The sequence below is a fragment of the Empidonax traillii genome, unplaced genomic scaffold (assembly GCF_003031625.1).
Source record: "Empidonax traillii isolate 1590-97213 ecotype Southwest subspecies unplaced genomic scaffold, ASM303162v1 scaffold44:size1908036, whole genome shotgun sequence".
In the NCBI taxonomy this organism is placed as follows: domain Eukaryota; kingdom Metazoa; phylum Chordata; class Aves; order Passeriformes; family Tyrannidae; genus Empidonax; species Empidonax traillii.
In genome coordinates, this window is record NW_020955237.1 from 1,030,446 (window position 1) to 1,051,639 (window position 21,194).

Consider the following 21,194-nt stretch of genomic DNA (forward strand, 5'->3'; position numbering starts at 1 on the left):
AAAAAAAAAAAAAAAAAAAAAAAAAAAAAAAAAAAAAAAAAAAAAAAAAAAAAAAAAAAAAAGGTAAAGAAATAAAGTAACACAGCCTTCACCTCAGCTCCCCAGCCTTGGTATGGAAACAACAAAGCCCAGTTATTTTACATGCAGCCCTCCTAATTCACAAGGTTAAAGTTCCCAGAGGAGGCTTTCTGAGGATTCCCTTCTTACTAACAGAAAGGTTTACTTTCATCCTGGTTCCTATTTCTATGACTGCAAAGTTCATGGAGAACTGCAAAGTTACATATGAAGAGCTGCTACCAAGGCTGCACGTTGTAACAGCCTTGTATAGCAAACACTTAGTTTTGAAATAGGACCCATAGTTATCAAAAAGATGGCATAAAAAACTGTAACACCTATAACAATTCAATGTTTTGCATGTTCAAAGCTTTGTATATATAAGAAGAGAGGATCATTCACTCAGTGTAACTGATGCTGCTGTGGTTAGAGAGGGTCTTTCAATAGAGAAAGTAGAAAAGGCCATGATTCATATTGTGATTCAGGATATATATACAGGTTGTGCAGACTTAAATGCAGAGTGTTGAAATTAATTCTCCATTGACTGCATATGTAGGAAATGTATATTTTCAAGATGAATTAATAAAATGATGGATAGATAGCTGATAGATAGATAGATAGATAGATAGATAGATAGATAGATAGATAGATAGATAAAACTAAACTAAGCCCAAAGTTTGAGGAAGTTTCTGCTGTCAGATTCCGTGTATAATTTGGCTGCCTTTTCTGGCAGAGGACAAAGTTTCAAACGAGGTCCTTGTACTGTGGCAATGAGGCTATTGTTTGCCTTTGCTTTGGACAGGGTGAGGACAGTGTGAGTGCTGCCCTAAAATAATCTCCAAGACAAACACACCATCAAAACAGAAACAAACAAACAAACCCTGCCCAGATTGTGCGCACATGGAATTCATATCCATCACAGCATAATAAAATCAGTGGAATGCTAGCAAAGTCCCAGAAATTAATGTGAAAACCAGTGCTAGTGACTGCAGCCAGACCAAATACTGCACTTCTCTGCACCAACTGCAGTGACAGGGCAGGATTTCCTTCCAGCCCTTGGTAACACAGCTGATGATAAAGAAGATGATTTTGCTTCAAAGAGTGAGCGCCTCCAGAGGTTCACAAGGCAAATATACGCTCAAGAACAGTTGTAATACAGTAGATGACATTTCCCCTCCCTTTAATACCCTTTTTCAGTGCCATTTTACTTCAGGGGCCAATGGGGCATTCAGGCCTGTACTCAAAGGACGCTGAGCAAGCAGTACACACAGGAAAGCCAGAATGGAGGTTTGAGACCTGCTTTGTATGTGATACAGACTGTACTGTAAGTGGAAGAGGATCGTGCCAAGGATTGTAGTCTCTAAGCTACTACGTAGTCTCTAAGCTACTACATAAGCTACTACATGTATGCTACTATATACTACATATATACGTACATATACTCTAAGCTACTTCCTTTCACTGGAAGCTCCTGCCAGTCTCATGTTTTAAAACATCTTCTTACTTACAAATGTCACTGCCATGCCCTGTCCCTAAAAAGCTCAGGACTGTAGCTGACACAGAACACACCTCTGAGCAGTGGATGGATTTCCACTTTCCAGTTCTCTGCCACTTCTCCTCCCATTATCTTGTAACAAGCAGAACTACCCAGTGGAAAAACCTTCATACCATCAAGCAACTCACTGTTGTTGCAGAAGATAACCCATGCAGCTTCAAGCAGGACACAAATCTGATCGTGGAAAATGGAGCCAAGCCCTAAACCCGTAAAAAGAAGTGCACTGTGCTTTACATTCATTTTCAGTGGAGGTCAAGATTCAAATTTTGATCTAAAATAATCTGTTAACCTCTGCAAATACAAATGCAGCATCAAGATTTTATCTTCAGACAACAGCAGTCACTTCTTTTTTCTTGCCATGTCCCACTCTGCAAGTTTGTCATTCCAGGTAGCTCTCACATTTGTACTATGCTTTCTCTTCCTGTGGTTTCAAGATTCTTATTTAAGAAAACAGGAAGCTTCATGTTACACCTCTGCATTAGAAACTACATTCTGTATTAACTATTGCCCATTTTTACACACACAGAATTGAGCAATATAGAATTAGTGAATAGAGACAAGTGGTCTGAGTAAGTGGAAATGAGAACAGAAAGGCTAAGGCTCGCCTAGAATTAAATCTGGTTGTGGATATTAAGGATAACGAAAAGGGCTTTTTCGCATATATACCAATAACAAAAGGAAAGCAAAGAATTATGTGGGCTAATTATTAACAGGAGAGGGGACCCTGGTAACAGACAACACAGGGAAGGCAAAGTTATTGAATGCCTTCTTTGCATTAGTCTTCACTTATACGACCAGACCTCAGGGACCTCTGACCTGGGAGGCCAGGGTAAATGAATCTTAGAAAGAAGACCTTCCCTTGGTCAAGGATTGGGTCAGAGAATACCTAAACAAACTTAATATCCACAAGTCCATTGGCCCTGATGAGATGCATCTATAGATGCTGAGAGAATTTGGCAAACAACATAGACAGGCTGCTCATGATCATCTTTGAAAGGTCATGGAGATCAGGAGAGGTGCCTGAGGACTGGAAGAAAGCAAATATCCCCCCTGGTCTTCAAAAAGGACAAGAAGGAGGACCCAGGGAACTACTAGCCAATTAACCCCACCTCAAAGAAGAAATGTGATGGAGCACGTCATCCTGGAGGCCACCTCTACGCATAAGGAAGACAAGAAAGTGATCAGGAGTAGTCAGCATGGACTCATTAAAAGTAACTCATGTTTGACCAACCTGATTGCCATCTAGGATGAAACAACTGCCTGGATGGATGAGTGAAGAGCACGGGATATTGTCTACCTTGACTTCATTAAGGCTTTCGACACTGTCTCTCACAGCATCCTCATAGGCAAACTCAAGAAGTGTGGGTTGGATGAATGGACAGTGAGGTGGATAGAGAACTGGCCGAGTGCCAGATCCCAGTGGCACAGAATCTACTTGGAAGCCTGCCACTACTGGTGTCCCCCAGGGTTCTATACAGGGTCCAGTACTGTTTAACTTATTCATCACTGACTTGTATGAAGGACAGAGACCTCCTCAGCAAGTTTGCTGATAATACAGAACTGGGAGGACTAGCCAATACCCCAGAGGGCTGTGCAGCCCTTCAGGTTAGAGAGAAGGGCAGAGAGGACTCTTCTAAAATTAAACAAGGGCAAATTCATGGTCCTGCACTTGGGGAGGAATAAACCCAGGCACTGCTACAGATTGAAGGGCAACTTGCTGAAGAGCAACTCTATGGAAAAGAACCTGGGGGTCCTGGTGAACAACAAACTGTCCTTGAGACAGCAGTGTGCCCTTATGGCCAAGAAGGCCAATTGTGTCCTGGGATGCATTAGGAAGAGCATTGCCAGAAGGTCAAGGGAGGTGATCCTGCCCCTCTGTTCAAACCCAGTGATGCCACATCTGGAGTGCTGTGTCCAGTTCTGGGCTCCTCAGGATGGAGACATAGAGCTCCTGGAACACATCCAGTGGAGGGTTACAGAGTTGATTAAGGTACTGGAGCATCTATTTATGAGGAAACACTGACAGAACTGGGCCCATTCAGACTCAAGAAGAGATAACTGAGAGGCAACCTCATCAATGTCTATCAGTATCTAAAGGGAAGGTGTCGTCACAGGATGGACACAGGCTCTTCTCGGTGGTGTCATCCAATAGGACAAGAAGCAATGGGCAGAAACTGACTCACAGGAAGTTCCACCTGAACATGAGGAAGAATTTCTTTACTGTGTGGGTGACCATGCACTGAAACAGGTTGCCAAGAGAGGTTGTGGAGTTTCCCTCTCTGAAGATATTGAAGAACCTTATGGATGCAATCCTGTGCCATGTGCTCTAGAATGACCCCGTTGAGCAGTGAGGTTGGACGTGATGATCCATTGTGGTCCCTTCCAACCTGACCCATTCTGTGATTCTGTAATTACAGCAGAGCAAAATGAATCTTAGTTGAGGAGGTTGTTGTAGGAACAAGCACCATATAACTCATGTCATTAATTCATTATACAATTAGTTGAAGATGCAAATACCTAAAGACTTGCAATATGTTAGTATAGTATATGTGAAAAAATGTACCATTTGGAAAAAGTTAAACAGATTTATATTTTTTAAGTGGCCTTTGGGCTGCATTCTTTGAGCGGCATTAAATAATGGATTAGAGGTATATTTTCTGTAAGTAATATAAAATAGTTTGAAAACTCCAGCATTATTGGAAGCAATTTTAGAACACAAAAGGGAAACAATACCCTATTTGCAATGAACCAATTCTACTGTGATAGTTTTGTTAGGTAATTCTTTCAAGAATCTTTATTCTGTATATATGTATCTCTCACACTCCAGAGACATATGTGATGTACAGCAAGAGTTTCCTGAATTTTTCAGAAGATAGTGTTAATAGTCAGGAGCCCAGGAGTTTATGTGCAATGAAGTAAGTTGTCCAACCTCAAGGAACTTTTTTGAGTGCACTTCATTTTACAATGTTTCATTTTATTCAGGTGATGGGGAAGAAATACACAGAGAGAATACAGCTCTTTGGCCTTCTGGAAGTGCAGCCAACAAAGCAAACACATTACTGATATTTGTTACTCCTGCTTTCCTTGGAAAAAGCTTCAAGTGTTATGTTTTCTGTGGAATAACTCCTTAAAATCATCTTCACTTGCAGAGTCAGAGCATACCTACAGTCCCACAAGCAGTTCCTCACATTCCCAGCTTGCTCCATAACCAGCTGTAATCCAGATGCCATGTGACAGCATCAGTGTAATGTTGAGTCCAGGCAATAAATTCTGCCTTCCTGAGAGCAGACATGCAGCTGTCTGCACTATGCATGAGTGTCCTTGGTGTCTCAGGACTAGCTCATCAGTAAGCCAAGGACACTGAGGGATCCAGCAAGTGTCGGCACAGCCAGACTTGCCAGAGGAGGGAGCTAACATTACAAACAGGGTTATCATCTCGCAAGCAGTACAGTGACACTCCAAATGCAGACATTCCCTGGACACAGATGCCCCTCAGTGCACAGCCTGACCACTGCTGCTAGCCCAGGATGAGATGTGGTGTGTACACCAGGTGAGGTGGCGGAGGAGAGACTGACGCTCTGCTAACATTTATGAGATCAGTTTGAGCACAGCTCACTTCAGCCTCCTGCTAGTAAGGCCTCCTTGTGTAGTGTGACTGGGTCGTGTCTGGGCTTACAGTTCTTATCCTTTAAGCAAAGAAATTTATTTAAGTTACAAAGCCCAGACCTTCTATAATTACCCCTAAGAGTGCGAGTTCTGTATACATTAAGTCCAGAAATATTAATGGCATCACAGGTTGAGCTTGAGTGCATTTGAACACTTGGTTTAATTGGAATTCTTGGTTTCTCACTGCTCTGGGTCTCACAGGTACATGGGACTCGCCACAGTCACATTGTCTTGTTCACTTCAATTATGACTTACCCTCCAATGCCACAAACTTAACTTCAGTGGTCAATTTCTTTAATACTAACCTTCACATTCAGTATGCTTAGTTTCTGTTACTAGTTAAAGAATTGACAGAATTGGCTATCTGCCTTCCTTCAGCCCATACTTGGTATCTCTAACGGTCCTTCCCCTTCCACCAGCATGCATTAGTACTAATATAGAAAATTCAGAATGGTTCTCAGCTTTTCTAAGGATGCTAAATTAATCTGTGTGGTCTATTAGAAAAGCAGTTAAACATTTCATTGCCTTTTTAGCAGACATCAGACAGTATCATTTATATCAGAGTAGTAAAAAATGTTATCAGTCTAATGTCAGGCTAATCTAAGATGTAGTACTTCTGCTGTTGTATGTTATGTCTAATAAATGTACAGCTGCCTTATAGTGAAGCTTGCAGTACTTTAGTTTTTGAGAGCTGTTTTAGACTGACAATAATGAGTTTAGAAAGATGTTTTCAACTGTTCCCCAAAGATGTTCAAACTGCCAAGATCAAATAAAACTCTGTCATAATATAGACACAATAAATTAAACATGCCTTTTAGGTTTAAATCGTTTTCCAGCAGTGACGTTGTAATCTGCAAGCCAGAAAGCTATATGAAGACCATACACTGAAATATTCCCAACAGGAAACCAGAGCAAAATACGCAAAAAACTCACTGAAGCTTATCGCAATCTCACAGTCCTGAAACGAATATATCCCTCAGAAGTCAAATCAGTATGCAATGGTGGTAGGGTTATTCTACTTTTTAGTTACAGCTGTGCTTCATTGCCTGTATAATTGTAGAACATAAAAAGGAAGGAAGCAGGGGAGGCATTAAAGTCGCTGAATGTTTTTGATGGGGTCTTTTTCTGTCCCAAGCGTGGGAGGTGAGAAAACATCAGAACTTTGGGTGCAGTAAAGGCAGCTAATGGCACACTGGATGTAAAAAGTCTTTTTACAGGGAGGATGGAAATATGACCAGGGCAAAACAGTTTATGTACAATTGGGCAAAAATTCCTTGGAAAAAATCCATGGCAGCAGAGTTGTGCTTTAAAAATAGCACTAGTGGGGTTTAGTTTTCATTTTAGCTTTACCTCCTTCTCCATCCAGTTTGTCACTGCAGCAAAATCACTGGGAATACCAACATCAGTGCATAGAAAGGTAAGAGGAGGTTTTCTGTACTTTTTCAAAGTCTGCTAAGGTGACCAGGAGCTTTCTTCTGGATTCCTGAAACTTTTATGAGACCCCAAAGAGAAGAGGATGCACAGAAGTACTTCATACTTCTGCTGTATCACAAACATGGATTTTTTTTTTTTGACAGCAAATGAAGACCTATGTTTCTCTGTCCACAGCAGCACAAAGGGCTTCAGATTTTCTCTTAGAGGTTCCTCTCTCCTATCTTTGAATGAAGAACATTCAGGTTTTTTGGCACAGTTGCATTTTATCCTACCATTTCTGATTCATATCCCACCATTATTACAAGTCCCGTAGATTATTATTAATAATAATTCAAGTAGTTTATAATATTAATCAATTAGATATCTGAATAACATAACTCAAAATATGTGCTTTATTATTTTCCATAGGGAAACTGGCAGAACACAAGGGAATGGTCTGAAGTTGTGTCAGGGGAGATATTCGAAAAGTTTTTTTTTTACCAAGAGGGTGGTGGGGCAGTGGAACAGGTTTCCCAGGGAAGTGGTCATAGCACCAAGCCTGACAGAGTTGGATAAGTGTTTCGTCAATACTCTCAAGCATATGGTGTGATTTTGGGGATGGTCTTGTAAAGGGCTAAGAGCTGGACTCGATGACCCTTGTGGGTCCCTTCCAGTTTGGCGTATTCTGTGATCTGTGTTGTCTGTATGAACACCACCCTATGCATCTATCTCCCAGGTCCCCCCTAATAGCACCCAAATTCCTTTGTCAGTTTCAGCTGAATTTAACAGGAAGTTCAACATCTGGAATTCACAGAGAGAGAGAGAAGGAGAGATTTGATACTACTGTATCTGCTGATGGTAAGACAAGGTGCTGTCATTCCTTATCCACCCGGTCCTATTAAGCAGGGTGGGCTGGGCTGCTCAGCAGCCGTGAGCCCCTCAAGCAGCGCACAAGGTCCCTGACCTGTCACTGCGCTCAGGCCAGTGAGATGCAGATGAGGGAGGATACTGAGGACATTTGGTTGTGACAAGGGATCTGAGGGTTTGTGGGGACCAAAGAAGTAAAAGGCCAGACCTGTGTATATTAAGGAAGGGAGGGTAAGGAACCGAGGGTGCACCCGTAACATAGTACAGAGCACACAAGGAGAGAGACAGATGTGGCAAGGGCAGGGAGAGGGAAACAGGGGTCTTGCAGGAGGGCCTGCAGTCTATGGGTGATAGATCAGGAATCCATAGGTATCCTCAGTTTCTCTGTTCAACTTGTTATGAGCACTCCAGACAGGATATTTGGTGTAGATCTGCTTACACTGGCACTATGCCAAATCGTGGTTTTGCTGGTGTTCTCTGAATCCAAGGGTAGGCTGACCTTCTATGTCCCATTTTTTCCTTTGTGCAAATTCGTATGTACCAACACTCAAGCTTATGTGAAAAAGTTGCTCTTTTCAGTGAAACCAGAGAATCTAGCACAAAGACTAAAAATGGCTTCAAAACAAACATCTTCTTGTAGTTTCTTTGAAATCTTGCATTTTCATAGCTAGCACTACCTTTTCTTCAGTTTTCTGGACATGCAAAGAAATTATTTTTTTCCAATTAAATAAACATTGAGGCGTTTACTTTAGTATTTTTTTAAAAAAGTTATTATTTTGTAAACCAAGTCAAAGTTTTTAATTTAAAATGGTTGCTCTAGTCAATACTGAGAAGCAGTTGCTGAGGAGAGATTCTGTTCTCAGCTCCGCCAGTGATTCCTCATGGGACCATGCCATTTAAATTTCATGCTTTCTCAGTCTAATCCATCTGTAAAATTAATGTAATAGGCAACTTCATGAAGTTGTTGGGAAGTCTCTTTAATGCCTGGCAAGTATTTTGATGTCATCCCACAGTTGCATGTATAAGCAAAATATGGTAATTGTAAGTTCTTTTTAACTCCTATTTCCCTTTCCCAGCCCAGTCTTGGTTCTCTGCCTTTTTACTGCAGACTTGTCACAAAATACTCAGATTTCATCCTGTGGAATCTGCTTTATTTGTTCTAGTTAGGGACAAGAAATGGTTTTGTCTTTTATAGCACAGACACTGTACTACGTGTTTTCTAGGAATGTATCCCTTCTACAGTTAACATCTTCTGGCATCTTACCAGACTTTAGCACTATAAAATTTAAATAATCTGCAATCCACATTGTAAGTGTACACAAAGTTCATTTAGGTAAATAGAAAATATACTGCACTGATTATTTGTCTCTTCAAAACTCTTGTTTCTCCAAGTTTTAAAGGCAACATGAAAAACTAGTCTCAAGGTAGCTTGAAAACAGGTTCCATGCAGAGTATTTCAGAGATTCCATACTTCAACCTTTTCCTGTGCAACTTCAACTCTGTATTATCTACTGCAATTGACCGATCACTATTAAATTAGTTTTTAAATAAACCCAAACCATACAGTGTAAACGTAGCTGAACACAGTGTAACTCCACATTCTGATACCAAGAATAAAAGTAATTTTCCTGTCACATTCAACACAAAAGCTATCCTTGGCTTATGCTAAATCTGTGACAATCAGAGAAATCCAAGAAAATATGAAGTTATTACTGACATTTTCTCCTTAGTGCTTTTCAACACATCATTCTCCTAGGAAATTATTCTTTGATTTTCATGAAAAGATTTCCAGGTGTCAGGATGAACTGAAACCTAAACCATGCAGTGAGAACAACTTCTTACTTCTTTCCATGCAAGTCTGGCTGCAGGTTACAGCCATGAGCCTTATCAGAAGGACAGACTCTTTGTCTGTTCAGAACACAGCTGATATGGATTAGAATAGAGGACTATGATTTAAAGTATTAATAAAGTGGTGGGAAATACAGGCCTTTTCCTCCAGATCTGGGAGTTCTAATCCCTTAGGGAGCAAGGCACATAACATACTCTACATTATTCACTCCTTGCACAATATGCCGACTTTAGTGCATGCTAAGTCTCAAAAGTTATAGAGTACTAATGTAATAACTTAGTATCTATTGTACAAGCACTTTAGATAAGATGTTATACAACTAGTTCTGATTTTATTTATTCTATATGGTTTGATAATGAGGCAAATGAAACGAGAGATCAATACTGAAAATGTCCTTTAGTATCTTTAAAGTACCACTACCTTGAAATTGCCCAGATTGTCAGCCAGTATGATTTTTCAACATTTCTAATGTCTCTTGGATTTCCCCAGTAAGTATATCCCACACAAACTGTAAATACCAGCAAAATAACCCATTTTTTCTATCTCACTTCACTGTATGTTCCACGTATTCTGCCAGAAGTTTGATAGCAAGACGGCTTAGGATAACTTGTGTGCTAGGATCATAATTACCAACTATTTCTTTGTTTTCATTCTATATTTCAACTTCAAGTTCCTCTGATACAGAGAGGTTTTCTTCTTCTGCAGCAAGTAGCAAAGAAGGGTCCTACTGGTCAACTAGGGATTCTAGATTCTGAAGCTTAATAATGCCAAATCCTTCTCTGACATCTTGTAAGGAATGGCTCAGAACCATGGAACACATAGCATAATGATGTATTCATGTTCACTCTCAAATGATTTAGAGGTGGTACCTACATGCAAAATTTAAGTCTTCAGTCCTCTGCTTACCCTCTAAAAGTATCTCCCTTTTGCTCAAATAGAAAAGCAGGTTGCTGCGACTATACTGTTCCAGTGCACAAGCCATATCAACTACCATAGATGAGTGCAGGAAAGATGCATGTCTGTACTGGCCTGTGTATGCTTAACCTTAATTTTTTCACCAAAATATCCCTTAGGTAAATCCCATTTTGCTGCTGGTCACATAGCTGTAGAGATTATGTCTGTACTCTTCATCTCAGCTCCTGCCACAGGCTTAAACCGTGGTTTAAGATTTCATGAGGTTCTCTGTGCATTTTAAGGAAGAGTCCTGTAAGCACACTTCACCACTCACAAAATGGCAGGCTTCATGCCAGAACCACTTTCTTATTTTTGTTTAGAAGCCTAAAGCTCTACAGTAGACCAATATGCTCCATAACTGAAGTACTGGGATGTAAAAGAACCAAACTAAAAGCCATGTAAGGTACAAATTGGACCAGGGATCTGAAGATAGCTTCCAAGAAAAGGCTTTAGCCACCAGGCTACTGAGCATTTCAAGGAATGTTGTCCCTCCTGTTGAAGATGTGATATGGAGCAAATGACAACTGTGCAAATACCTGATTTGGGACGGTTTGTTGAACCGAAAGACCACCAGACTAAAGCTAAATAATTACCTATTTTTGCATAGATAATTAAATATTCACTGGAGCAAGGGCTTGAACATAACAGTTCTTTATTTCAGACAGATCTCTGCTGACTGAGCTGTTGGCCAGAAGCGCAAATGCACCACACGTTCCTTCCCCTCCTCCTATTCCAGCTGCATTTTTGTGAGAAAGGCCTGGCCACCCAGCTACTTGCAGAAAAGGGTTCATGGCTATGAATGCCAGGAAGAAACAGAGGCACCTTCCTTCAGAATTAGCTGCTTAAGCCTGTTGGAGAGACAGAGCAAGATGAAAGGTATTCCCACATCCTCACCTTCTCTGATCAGTCCCTTGCTCAGTGTCCCAGGATGATTCCTGTCCTTTCCTTGTACTAGGCAGACATCCCTACCTGCCTACAATGGTACTCCAAAATCTGCCATTCAGGAGGATGGCTAAAAGATGGGCGCATCAACATGAACCCAAACAGTTTGACATTGCCCTCAGAAGCTCCCTGGCAGCACAAATTTTGAACCTATTGTATTTGGGTTATGCATATAAATTAGAAAATTTTGACTACTTCCAGACATATTTGAGATTTGTCCTGAACAAAGATAAATTTGTAGAGACTAAATAATAGTAACATGTGGCTCCAATGCTCCATTTTGGCTGAGCATTTTTAAATAATATTTTATTACCAAATGGACACTGAGATTATGGAATTACTATCCACTTAAAACATTATTTAGCAACACTTTCATTTTAACCACCCCTGCTAATTAAATTCTTATTGGAGAAAGAAATAGAAAATAAAAAACAGACTAACAAATCAAGATAACCTACTCTTTATCAGTTATCTTTTTCCCATGTCAGCCAAATTCTCTGACCTATGTTATGGACCTGTTATAGAGCTTGCAAGTCCTTAATCAAAACCAAAAGGGTTTGTGTAATATCAAAATGAAAATCAGGCTGAAGAAAAGTCATGTCCATGTTGCTGTTGTTTTTCATTAAAAGAATATAACTGATTATCCAGAATTAATTGTAACAGGTGTTCCAAACAGAAAATGTGCTTACTATTGATTGATGCATTTTTGCCCCGAACCATGAAAAATTTTTATTTATAATGCAATATGACATTTGCTATTCATCATTTTTATTACACATTGTTTTGCACACACTCAGCAGACGAGGCACTGTACAAGCCACAGATATTGCCTCTACACCCACTTTTAAAGATCACTTGGGGAGCAGGAGGATACTTCATGGTCTATAAGCCAACAAATGACATCCACACTCAGACTCACAGTCGGTCTGTGGACTGCCTGCAAGCCGCCCGTCTGAGAGTACTCAGCACCCAACTTGCCCACCAGATCTGTCATTTTCTAGAGGACATTTCCAATTACACATTCACCTTACAGAGTTTTCTTTCACTTGCTCTCAGTCTGGTCTAGAAAATGTCTACAGCTACCCTGTAAAAATTAAACTAGAACCCCTTACACAAAGATAATCCTAGTTACCAAAACATGATGACATGATGCTTGCTTCTGCAAGTACAAAAAGCAGACATCTCTGTGGCACGTTACTGCAGTAGGGCTTCAATGTAGATGTACACAAGAGCCCATCTCCCTTTCACAGAGTGCAGCAGCAGGGCCCGATTTTGTGATGGTGAGTAGGTTGGAGTGAATAACTGATTCTGAGCAAATCAAAAAGCACACCAGCCTGAGAAAAAGCTTCCACTTTTATCCATCGAAACAAGCAAAAATGTCTTTCATATGATGCATTTCAATTACAAAAGGAGTCAAAGCTACCTTAGAAGGGTTTTCAGTTGCAGCAAGTCCATGCACCTTACCAAAAGGAACACAGCTGTCTGCTGAAATTTTGTTCCTCAGAGATAGTAGACTGCAGCATTCCGATCTTTTTCTAAAGTACTTCTTTTCCTACATGAAGAAAACTGTTGAATTGTACATAATTCTATAAAAAATTTCCAGACAACTGAAATCCGTGAACTTGATAAACAACTACCAGTGATGGTGGACAGGTAACATGCACTACATCTTAGAACAACAACACAGACATTGAGAAAGTCCTAAGAGGCACTTGGTTCTGTATAGGCTCAGGTTGTTACAGTGGCAGCCTGAACCTGACGTCCCCATGGATAAACCACGTTCCACAAAACCCAAAGACATCAGTGATTAAAAAATCCTATTCTCTCTCAGGTATATGTGGGAAATATTCATGTGACCCACTGAGAAAAACAAACAAAGGCTTTCTTGGGCAGTGAGAATCATGTCTGGAGATTGCAAAGTTATTATAACCAAGTTTAACCAATATTTGTATATTTTTATCACTTTGTGTAAAAATGATGTGATCATATTACTGTGATATTTAATGTTGTTGGTTTCTTTGAAAGGGTACAGAAACTCTAATTTTCTAGCAAGAATACTGTTTTCAAATATGAAGAGATGTAAAATGAGACCATATCCCTTATTCATGAGAGACAGATGTTATTTTTGGCTTCCTATTTTAATGAACACCATATTATGCTCTTTATAACCTTACACCAGAAATAACAGACTTCTAGCACTCATGAACTTCAAGCCATTATCAGTAAAACATCTATTAACATCCAGAACTTTTCTCAGTTCTCCCTGCAAAAGCTTTAAGCTGTCAGCTACAGTCCTTATTATGGCAGGATTTTTTTTTTTTACCCATCAAAAGATATTCATGCAGAAGATATAATCCTTAGCAGTTAGCTAGTTGAGATTGAAAACGACAATATTTTCCTGTTGTCTACTGTATTGAATTTACACATTTGATGCCTCACTGTATTTTTGTATCTGTGTTTTGTTTTCTGACCTTCTAAAAGCAAAAACACTGCATCCTTTTAAAAATGTTTTTACACTCCTGTTTATTTTCACTGATTTGGAGAAATGCCTGCCAGTAAATATGAGCTGAAACTAATTACCATCAGTACAAAATCTCCAAGCTGAACTGGGATGCTGACAAAAATGCAACCAGAAAATGAATAAAATGTTTCTTGGGAAGCAGAGATCAGTTTCGCCAGCCAGTGACTACAATGAAAAATAAAACCCTGCATACAAACAGTTATTCTTAGCATTTCATTTTTGTATGGATAACTCTCCTCACAGAGTAAGGTTGCGGCTCAAACTGCTTCACTTAAGCCAACTACAAAAGATTTTGCAATGCCTGCATGTCAGCTGTGTCAGTGTGTACAATAGGATTTTTCCCACTGCATCTAATACGATGGTTTGAAACAAATGAGGCTGTTCTAAGAAAGACCCTTAAGATCTGAAATCTTGGGTATCTGTCTCTGCTTCATATACAAGAATACAGCCATGTATCTCCCAAAGAGGAAAGCTCAGAACGATTCTGAGCTTACTGGACCTGAAGCACAAATTGACAAAGCTCAGGAGTTAGGGCAAGGGGAGAAGGTAAAATACCCTTACAGCACACCACGCACTCAGGCTGTACGAGCAGATTGTCTTTGAAGATAGGTGTAAAAATGTCCAAATTACCTCAGGTTTTCTCATGGTCTCATAAAGCCATTCTAGCAAGTTGCAGACCTTGAACACTTCTTTCAGCTACATCTACCTACTGCTCTAGGCTTCACATAGGAACTCAGGAACAAGGGTATTAAAGACAAAATCTGGTTCAAAAGCTTTACTAGGAAGTATCAAGCTGATTATGGATATAAAGAAAGAAGAGCAACACAAGATTAAACCAAAGCAACAAACTTATGAGCAGACCATGCCTCATATTGCACAACTGGGCTGAGGGAAAACAGAGCAGCACTTCCACAGCAGCCAGGGGAGACAAATTTCTGGCACTCCAATTCACCTCATGATTAGCCTGGCTACAGCACGAGTCAGCAAGTCACAAAGCAAAAGTGGTGCGATCAGAGCAGATTGCATGTTGTTACTGTTCCCTCAGAAACTGACACTGTAGAAGTAAAAAAAGTGCCCAACAACAGAATTCTTCTCAGGGTAAAGGCTAGACATGGAAAGCACACTCAGTGACAAAAGCCACCTGCAAACACTCACAGCAGTCCACATGTAACAAATTCTGGGAACAGTAAGGAGAGCCTCAGTTTACACAGGCAGGTATAAATTTACAGCCAAGTGCAGGACATGTCACATTTCTCCTGGGCACCTTACTGTTATTTTCTTTAATTTTTTTTTTTTCCTGAAAGAAAGAATGGCCATGACACAAGCCAAAAGTTCTTCCAGCTCTGTGTCTTGTCTCTAACAGTATCCTGACAATCAAGAAAAGGATAGCAGTAATACCAGTAATATTTGCACTTGCCATACTTCAGTGGGAAAAAGGAGTCAAATGTGAAGTCTCTCTTACCCTTAGGGAGTCCACATAAACTTAGAATAATTGACTGGCAAAAGAACATACCCCTGAATGCATATGCGAAACCCAGCAAGGGAAAGTAAAGCATTACTGGCAGCAACAAACAGAGTTCACTGGTTAAAGCTGCAGTCAAGTGACTTTAATGCAGCTGAAGAGAAGACAATTTATGATGTTTAGACTACACCAGCGCTGGCATTGACAAATAGTCTGAGAAGGCCAAAAATCCACTCAAAACTTGGGTGAATTTAAATATGTCTGCATATGCACATGAATGTTTTATTATAATTCCTTTCTTTCCTTTTTTGATATTTCATACATAGCATAACCAGCCTTCTGACCACTGACCTGGAAATTTGAATAATAAAATGCTACAAAATGCTTTGAAGTTGTAATGGTAATGAAAAGTGCTCATAAAATGTCTTCTACTTTTATTATTGTTTGTACTCTTTTATCTCAAAAATCATCAAATTGCCTTTTTCAGATGCCTTGAGATTTCCTTGTGTTTTGTGTACTCAGCTTCTGATGGTTAAGTGTTATCCAGAAAAAAACACCCACTTTTACAATTCCATTAAAATTAGATAAAAGTCAGAAATACAGGGCTAGGCTATGTTGATACAGAAAACTTTTGGTCTCATAAAAGGGAAAAACAACACATTTCTGTAGGACACTGCCAAGAAAGAGCCAGATACTGAACAGCGAACACCAGTATTGTTCCTTCCCAGAGCTGATTTGCATGGGATGAGCATTTATCCCCCAGGTTTTTTTCCTATTACATGTTTTCCTTTTATCCTAGTGCTCAGAATGTTTAAGGGAAAAATGCAAGGTGTGGAAGCCAAAACACTGTCTGCAGAGCTGGCAATTCCTTAAAACATTTCATCACACTGTCTCCACTTGGGAGACTTGGGATAAAATTCTTCCCTGGTTGACTGAGCTGATGCAAGGATTAATCTATCAGTATTTTAAGTATTTTCAAAAGGATGAGTTCCATACAGATTACAGACCTGTAGAAATCCAGTTCCTGAGCCTATAGCTTTTATTTCTTGGGTTATATTATGTAAGTAATAGAACTGCTCTGCAAACTTAGGTGACTGCATATCAGCAATTCCTATAGTATGATGGCAATCCCTTATTATGAATCACCAGGACACCTATTTCGAAAGACCAGGCTCTAGTAGATGGGAGAACAACTTCAGGACAGACAGATTTGGCACACAGTTAGGCACTTTATTCTCAGTTAGTTCAGGAAAACGGGTATTATGTTTACATGGTACAATAGAGAATGAGGTAGAGAACTCAAAGTTAGGGCCAAACATGCTAGCACGTGCTCACAGAATGGCGTAAAGCTGTGCAGAAACCATACTTGGACCCTCAAACCAGACGTCTCTTCAGCATGTCATGGCCTGGTACTAATTAGACTGGCTGTGGGGCTTGTAGCCAAAAGACACTGTATTGTGGCAGCCATATTGACTCTGACTGCAAAGTTTCTTTAGCTGCTGGATAATTCTTTCACTGCCTAAAGCACTTAAAATCTTTTACTAATGCTTCTCAACATCCTAAGCAGATCCATGTACCCAGGTATTAACACAGAAGTAGTTTCGGAGCCTCCATTAATGCCAGTCCTTGAACTTAAGTCCCTCAAATAGCCAAGGGCTTCACTGATACAAAACAGCTGCAACTAGGAGATCTAAGGACTGAGGATGACAAACAAAGGGGGGAAAGCCAAGTCAGTTTCAGGATCTGAAAGGAATTGAGGACTGTGTAACTCAGCCACCTGCATCTTTGGAGAAACATTTTTTAAGCCCAGAAGCTGTCCTTGATGAATGGACAGTTAGCTGGAAATGCATCCCACAACAGCAGTTTCATACCCTCCCTCAGCAGCTGTCTTTTTTGTTCCATTCCTCCAACAAAAACCCTCCCTGCTCAATTTATACGTTCATTCCTGCTCCATCCTTAACTACTTCTACCATCTTCCTGCATTAACCTGAACAATTATGCTGCTGCTTCTTGTAAAACTCTTCTGATGTGAGATAGTCAGGTCCCATGTTCCCATCAGTCATCTCTGCATTACATATTCTTACTTCTTTTCCACACAGGTCTTCATTTCCAAAACATCTATCAGATTAGCTGCTTTCCTCTGGTCTCTCTCCAGCTTGTCTGGGTCTCTTTTAAAACATGTTGCAGAGAACTGAGCACGCACTACAAATCATGTGTTGACCACAGCAAGCTAAGAACACTTGCCTAACATATAATAATACCCTTGGGAGTTCAGTGAAGTACAGTAGTAACTATTTTGCTCATTAGCACTGCACTGTTTACCAACTTAAATCACCATCGACTATAATCCCCAGATAGTTCTCCATGGGTTAAACATCCCAAAAGATTTCCCACATTCTATATTTATTTTTCCCAATGTGAAACATTCTATGTTTGCACTTAAAACTTAACTTGATTGACTTCAGTCTGTTTCTACAGTTATCACCCATACAGTACTTTTTAGCTGTGTTCTACAAAACATTTATAACCCTCTTCAGACTATTTTTGTGAAGAGGTAATAATTAAGGTTCTGAGAAACATTTAAAACCCTATGAGTACAGAGTCCTCATACACCAGCATGTCCTAGCAATGAATAAATAGCAATTACTGATTATATTTATTATATTATTATATTAGTTGGAACAGACTAGAGTCTCACTATGGTAGCTACAGCTCCATCACATATCTGAGCTTTTCAAAGGAAAACTTCACACAAGCAAAAACCCAGTATGGGCGCTGCATTTCTTTCCTTCGTTAAGATAACCACCAAACACATAATTTAACCTGTCATGAGTCATTCGTAACAAACCCACATTACCTTCTCCTCTTTGTCTTATTTTCCTCTGTTAAGATTTCCCTCTGCTCTCTGTGACTGTAGTATTTAAGGACATCAGTGAGTGAGAAAAAAATAAATGAGATTTCTTTCTTCTGCCCAAACCAACAGCAAGTGGGTTAATTAACTCAAAGCAGTCTTTTGATGTCTTTTGGTACCTGGGGTAGAACATGCAAAGCTACCTCCATATCTGTACACTGCACTTCAGTCTGGAACACATGCAGAGAAGCTCTTGTTATCCTTAACTATAGACACAGAACAGAGAATAAGGCAGATTTCTGGCAATCACTGATAGGTAACTGAGCTTTAGTTAGAGGTGAAAAGACACACCCCCTTTACAACCCAAATATCATAAGTGGGGAAAAATAGGACTACAATTAAACATACCTCCAGCTACTCTCTCCTCCCATTATGACCACCACCAAGTTAAAGTCTCCACAAAATGAAGAACTTTTGGAAAGCATTTATAGTGTTTCATTCTGTATCTGCCAGCAGAGGAGTCCAGCAAAAGGCAGGCTTCAGAGTGCAGACTCTTCTAAAGCACTTTTTGTGTTCATCAATTTTCATTTGTTTCAGGCAGAGAAGGCTAGCTACAGAACCATGCTTAAGAAGTAGAAAGAGTAATGCCACATAAAAGTGAAATATATGAAAGATGTCTGCTTAAATGGAGCATGGAAAGAATACTAACCTATGGAAGAGTTTGGGGGTGATGTAAAACTGAAGAACTGAAAATTCTCATATAGACAAATCAAGAGGAGAAAGGATAACAAGCTGGGTCCATAACACAAACCAGACTGTCACTAGGATCAAAGTCCAAAGCTCTAGGAGACAGATTAAAACCTTCGACAAGCAACCTTTAATAATGCTGATATGATTTGCTGTGTGAACAAAACCATCCACTCTGGAATGAGGTGGACATAGCTATCAAACTAGAGACATGATTAACACGCAAAGACACTACAGCTGAAGAGAGTCTGCACATCAAACTAGTTGGGAATGCTTGAGCTTCACCATGATAGAAAACAAGGTCACTAATAAACAACACAGTCTCATCAAGGTTTGTGAGTTTTCAGCCCAGACAAGCATCTGCTGCTAGAGATTAGGCAATATGCTGCTAACATCTTCAAAGAAAGCAAGCACCAAAAATCTTGTCTTGTTCAAGAAGATGTCAGGAAGACAGAACGTTAGACATTAGAGACAAGAGAGCCTCAGGATACAAAATAACTCTCACAAATAAACTCTCTGTATCTGACAAACCACCAGTGCTGATTGATTTCATACAAACTTCAATCAGATCCTATAAGGACCTAACTAAGACTGTTACATAGCCCTGTTTGTAAAGGCCAGTAAGAGTGAGAAAGACTGCAATAATCTAACATAATGGTCTGACAATGCTATCCAAGAGCTGCATTAAAAAATGTTAGGAAAAACATGTGAGAATGGGGCAAGAAATCAGTAAGCCCAAAAGGAAGTAACTGGAAGTAATTAATGATGAATGAAATTACTGACTATTAAAACCATACCTCTTTAGCAACATTGCAAAAGAAGAAGTTTTGGTGATCAAAAAAGACTGAAACTGTGCCAGAACACATAACTTCTTTAAACAATCTTTGAACAGCAGTAAGAGGCACCTTTGGGCATTACATCTTCCATAAGTGTTGAGAGAGCACCAAACCTTAACTCAGGTGTCCTTCTTTCCTGTTGCTACTTTTCCCCTACCTAACCCTCTCTTGGCACACCTCCCTCACACCTTGTTTCCCTTTGCTCTGTCTCATTTGTCAGCATTTGCCTCAGAAAAGTCCAATTTAGATGGCTCACAGTGGGTCTTATGAAGCACATGGTGTCTTCAGAGGAAGCTAAAAGCTGTGTTGAGGGAACTAGTAAGTTTGCCAAGTTTCGTAGTGACTGTAGCTTTGTTTCTCTGAGAGTCAGAAACTCAGCCTGTGTTTGTAATTTCCACACTTGTTTTTCCCTCTTTGGTTTGCTTATCTTGCTCTGCTTTCAGAAACAGAATCAGATTTTAATGACAGCAGAAATGTCTAGTCCAGCCAGAGAACTGAGTTGTCTTCCTTTTCCCAAAGGAAAGGTATTAACTGTGGCATCTGAAAGACTATTAACAGGAGATTTCCTTAGACAAATTAAATCCTTCAAAGTTTAAGGGGAAAAGAATCTCATTGTTCTACTTTCCAAATAATCTAGGTGTCTCCTTTTCTATCTTTTTAAGTTAAAAAGATTTTAGGAGACTCTAAGGGATAGCATCCTCAGGCCTAGGCTTCTTGGACTTTAGCCCCTTAGCAACAAAATACAAAACTGCCATTGATTCACACTGGTATAGCCCAATGTGAAGTGTAGTACCAGTTATACTAGCTCAGTTCAAGCACACCAGGATGCTGCTGCTCCACAGCTAACCATCCCTGACTTTCAGCAGCATCAGACTGACATGCTAGAGCAGGTTCATATCAGCCCACTGCTGTACCTCTGTAGTTGTGTTCAGTCTGCCTCCAGCCCAAAGCTGGGTCCTAGGTGTCCCTGCAATAGCTGCAGATCAGTATGAACAAGTTTTTGCATGTACCTGGTGTTACCCAGAACCAGCTGAAGCCATAATGAGGAAAAAAATCTTATCCTTTGCAAGCAAACATTTACTGACTGGATCAGCACAATTGCCTCAAGTAAGACTCAGTTCTCAGTCTCTTCCATGAAAAAGTTAGACTTTTTTGGAATCAGGAGATTGATTCCTTGAGGCTGTCCTCAGTTTATGTTATCTTTTAGTTATGATTTTGTGGTCTTTTGCCATGATTTCACCCCCTGTAATGAAAGGAGCTGCTCAGAGATAGAGTGCAGAATCCTTATCTCCTTTTCATTCTAAAAATCTAAATCTAATTTAAATTGTATTTCAAAGCATTAATCAATTTCTGACTATAAGAAAAACAGAAATTTTCATTTTTACTGCTCTGCCATTTTCTTTTGTCAGTATTCTTACAAAAACAAAGTCAAAAGGCTTCCCTTCTTCATACTCCAAAAACATCTGGAATTAGGCCT